Source organism: Aegilops tauschii, chromosome 7, assembly GCF_002575655.3.
Source record: "Aegilops tauschii subsp. strangulata cultivar AL8/78 chromosome 7, Aet v6.0, whole genome shotgun sequence".
Taxonomy (NCBI): Eukaryota; Viridiplantae; Streptophyta; class Magnoliopsida; order Poales; family Poaceae; genus Aegilops; species Aegilops tauschii.
Window position 1 is genome coordinate 226,980,379 of NC_053041.3, and position 4,753 is coordinate 226,985,131.

The window sequence follows — 4,753 nt, forward strand, 5'->3', positions numbered from 1 at the left end:
AATGGATTTAAATGAAAATAGGGGATATATAGCCTCTTTGCCGTCTGCTAGCGGACAGCAAAGAGGACACGTGGCAGTTGCCTGTACAAACTGGGCACACTGGCTGCCTATTTGGTCATTTTGCCGTCTGCTGGCAGACGACAAAGTGACCAAATAGGCCTGGCAAACAGGGCCATCTATGCCTTCTGCTGGCAGACGGCATAGCTGGCCACTGTAACGCCCCCAATTCGACCGTACACTAATCATACACGCAAATGTGTACGATCAAGATCAGGGACTCACGGGAAGATATCACAACACAACTCTAGACACAAATCAAAATAATACAAGCTTCATATTACAAGCCAGGGGCCTCGAGGGCTCGAATACATAGCTCGATAAATAAGCGAGTCAGCGGAAGCAACAATATCTGAGTACAGACATAAGTTGAAACAAGTTTTGCCTTAAGAAGGCTAGCACAAACATCAACGATCGAAGAGGCAATGCCTCCTGCCTAGGACCTCCTAACTACTCCTAGTCGTCGGTGGGCTCCACGTAGTAGTAGGCACCCTCGGGGTAGTAGAAGTAGTCGTCGGGGGTGCCATCTAACTCCTGGGGGCCACCATCTGGTTGCATCAACTGGAAAGGAGAATGAAGGGGGAAAAGGGGGAGCAAAGCAACCGTGAGTACTCATCCAAAGTACTCGCAAGCATCAGATCTATACTAAGTATGCATTGGTATCAAATGGAAGGGCTATATCTGTGGACTGGACTGCAGAATGCCAGAATAGAGGGGAAGGCCTAGCCTATCGAAGACTAGCGTCTTCAAGCAGCTCCGAGCATCTTGCAGAATGTAGAAGAGTAAAGAATAGCAGTTTAATTAACAAGCATGTTGTAACATTAAAGCCCAGAGATCCTTCCTCGACTCCCTGTGAGAAAGCAATCCCGGAGCCAACATATCCATCACATATCAAGTATCCATTTCTAGTTCTATAAGATCAGGATACAAGTCTGAACCTCCATTACCGTGGACACGGTATTCGAATATATATCTTCCCTGCAGGGGTGCACCACGTTACCCAACACGCTCGATCACTCTGGCCGGACACACCTTTTTGGGGTCAATGCCCGGCCTCGGAAGATCAACACGTCGCAGCCCTACCTAGGCTCAGCAGAGAGGTCCCCGCCAGTCTACATCCTAAGCACACCGGGGTCTTGGGCCCATCGCCCGCAGCACTTCGGGTCGTTGTGTGCAGGGTGGATACCAGCACCGCCTCGGATGGCCAGCACGATCCGACCGTGCCACAATGCTGAACTGGACGTCTGACAAAGCTTCGGCTGATACTACGACGTCGAGGCCCATAACTATTCTCACGTGGTGGTAAGTGCGTAAAGGCCAGAGGCCAACTCAGAACAAATACCCAAACCAGTTAGTGCATTATTAAAAGAAGTGACGGCTGTCAGGACAAGTCCGGAGCTATCTCCCCCTCCTGGGTGATACCGCTAAACAGCCAGCCGCCACCGTCACATCGCACGGGTGCTCTCCGGGCCCGCCCGGCTTTCACCAATGTCTCAAGTAAAGTCAAGGTAACCGTGTGTCCAAACATCAAGGGGAAACCCGAGGAATCACCCCCGGTGGATTCCACTCGATGTAATCATCAAGGTGAACGTAAGAGGGACCACCCTCGAGGTTCACACTTGAGGTGTTGCACGACAGAGCCGTATCGGGAATGGTGAAAGAGTAAATCACCCTTGATGACCATGACTGAATAGCTACACTAAAGAATTATCATCAGGAGTGCGTTATGAGGGATCACCCTCGGCACTCGATAGTAGCTCTGCAGAGTCGAGCAAAAAAGGGGCGTGATGTGATGTGAGGTGTCGTGCTCTGGTCGTCGATCACGTTGATCGAGTCGTCGATGATGAAGCAGGGGCAACAAGGACAAGGTGGAGGTCACTGATGGATCACTATCCAACCTATACTAAGCAGTTTTAGGATAAGCAGGTAGGTAACAATAGCAGGTACAAAAGCAGGCTATGCATCAGAATAGGAGCAATCAATAACAGTAGCAAAATCTAATGCAAGCATGAGAGAATGAAATGGGTGATATCGGGATGATCAAAGGGGGGCTTGCCTGGAAGCTCCACTGAAAGGGAAGAAGGGTCGTCGTCGACGTAGTCGATCACAGGGGCATCAGCAGCGGTCTCGGGGTCTACCGGAGAGAAGAGGGGGCAGAAACAGTAAATATAATGCAAACAAATGCAACACAGATGCATGTCGGGGGGTAACACGCAGGGCTAGGGGTGTTCTAACACGGTGCTACACGATACCGGCGAAGGGGGAAACATCCGGAAAGTTTTCCCGAAGTTTGGTATTTTCGAACAAATGAAACGGAGGGGAAAAGTTGCATGTTCGCTATGCTAGGGGCATGTGGCAGACGAACGGACCACATATCCGGATTCATCATATTTTTCTGAGCAACTTTCATGTATAAAACTTTTTCATCCGAGTTACGGATTAATTATATGATTTTTTAAAGTTTAAACGTTATTCTGAAATTTCATATTAATTCGAAAAATAATGATTAAAACGCTATGGGCACCCAGCACAGGGTACACAAAATTGCACCCAGCGGCTCACAGGTGGGCCAGGGGATCCCAGTTGACCAGACAACGTTTGACTGGTCAACAGGGTGTGGGGCCCCCTGTCATACTCACATGTAACTAATTAGGGATTAGTTATGATAACTAAGTAATTAGCTTAATTAAACCATTTTAATTAAGTTAATTTATTAAATAATTAATTATAATTTTTATTATATATATATTTACACACATTTTTTTAAGAAAAGGGGGCCGGTGGGTCCCGTATGCCAGTGGCACAAGGCTTACTAGCCGGGGCGAGTTAACGGGCGGGCGCCCGTGCCCCAGGGGTGCTACGCCCGGGCGAGGCCACCGGCCGACGAAGCGGGGGGGCAAGGGCCACGGCGGGCGGGCCGGTAGCCCCGGTCGGCGGGACGGGGCGCAGAGGAGCATGGGGCGGGGCGGAGCCGTGGGGTGGCTGCGGGGAGGCGAGCGTGGTGGTCGGCGCGGCGCAGGCGGCGCAGCGGCCGTGCAGCCCGAGGCGCGACGAGGGCGGCCAGTGAACGGGAGGGCGCCGGCAGGAGCGGCAGGGCTGCACGGGCGATGACGGCACGGGCGGATGGGAGCGGCGAGGAGCTGGCCAAGGCGCGCGAGGGAAGGCGAGGCCGTGCATGGGTAAGGACGAGCGGCTGCGGGCGTGCTCGGCGAGCGCGAGACGCAGCGGCAGGGCGGTAGGGCGCGCGAGGCGGATGCAGGAGCAGCAGGCAACAGCAAATAGGCGGCGGCGGAAGGAGTAGCAGCACGCAGTAGTGGAAGACGACGGGCGCGGTGGCTTCAGCTGCAACAACAACAGCAGTGGCGATGCGGCCGCAGGTGAGCGGGGAGGACGGAGAGGTCCGGGTGCGTCGGCGGTGACGTCCTACGACGACGGAAAGAAAGGGATAAGGGGGAATGGACGGCGGCTCACAGTGAGGCTCACGGTGGCCGTTGACAGCTTAGAAGCGCAGAGGGCGGTGGCCGGAGTCGAAGGCGATCGTGGCGACCCGAGGAAGAAGACGATGCAGGGCTCGATGCAGGGGTCCTAGCTCCAAGGGGTGGTCGGGGACGATGTTGGAAATGACGGCGTATCTCCCCGCTGTGGTCTCAGGCGAGGGAGAGCTTGGTAGCCGCGTCCATGGCGAGGAAACGGCGACGGATGCGCTCGGTGAGGGCGAAGAGCAGCGTCGATGGTGTGGATCTGGTGAGAGAACACCAGACAGAGGAGGGAGTGGATGAGAGCGGAGGAGTGACAGGGGGAAGGCGAGGGGGCCGCGGGGTTGGCCTTATCTTCTCCCCGACGGCGCCGGCGAGGTGGTCGGGGTCGACCCCTCCCCTGTAGCGACGCGGTCGGTGGAACAGGGGCGGAGGGCGCAGGGGCAAGTGGGCCGGCTTGTGGCTTGGCCAGTGAGGCCAGCTGGGCCAAAAGGCCCGGGGGGAGGGGGGTTTCTTTTGTTTTATTTCATTGTTTCATTTTCCTTTTTAATTGTTTATTTAATTTCCACATCATTTTATTTTATTAAAAATACGAGACCCACACCTAAATTAGTGACTTAACTCAACCTACTGCCACAAAAAGCTTGACCCTTAAAAAAATTAGTTTGATATTTTATAAATTAGAAAAGGCATCTAATTAATTATTAAAGCCACTGTTTTAATTATTTTAACGCATTTTAAACATTTTATAAAAGTGTGGTTCCTACACCAACATTAACTATAAATTAATTGTCACAACATGCACATTTTAGTTTTGATATTTGAAAACTTTTATTTTTGATGTGATTTTTAAATTTTAATTTGTACCGGTTTGAACCTAAGCGAGATTAGCAATAGTAACAATGATGACGTGGCATCATTAACTGAGGATCACTGTAGCTTAATTATCCGGGCATTACAGCCACGTGGTAGCTTCCCATTGCTGGCCTACCTAAGCTCTTTGCCGTCAGTCAGTGGACGACAAAGAGCTTTGCCTCTTTGCCGTCCGCTGGCGGACAGCAAAGAGCGCCGTTAACCCCCTAACGGCTCTCACCTCACCCCACTGCCGTCCGTTCTCTTTGCCGTCTGCTGGCCTCGGATGGCGGACGGCACAATCCTTTGCCATCCGTTTCTAAGAAGCGGACGACAAAGAAGGCCTTTGCTGGCACGTGTTCAGACGG

General features: G+C 52.4%; 1 long non-coding RNA gene across 1 annotated transcript; it reads right to left on the reverse strand.

Annotated features, from left to right (window-relative positions):
- Positions 1–301: 301 nt before the first annotated feature.
- Positions 302–3,882, reverse strand: LOC141028124 (uncharacterized). The gene is made up of 3 exons (XR_012190400.1): positions 3,529–3,882; positions 2,114–2,191; positions 302–618 (listed from the first exon to the last, which is right to left on the reverse strand). It is a non-coding gene; the product is annotated as an uncharacterized lncRNA (long non-coding RNA).
- Between the last annotated feature and the right edge of the window lie 871 nt (positions 3,883–4,753).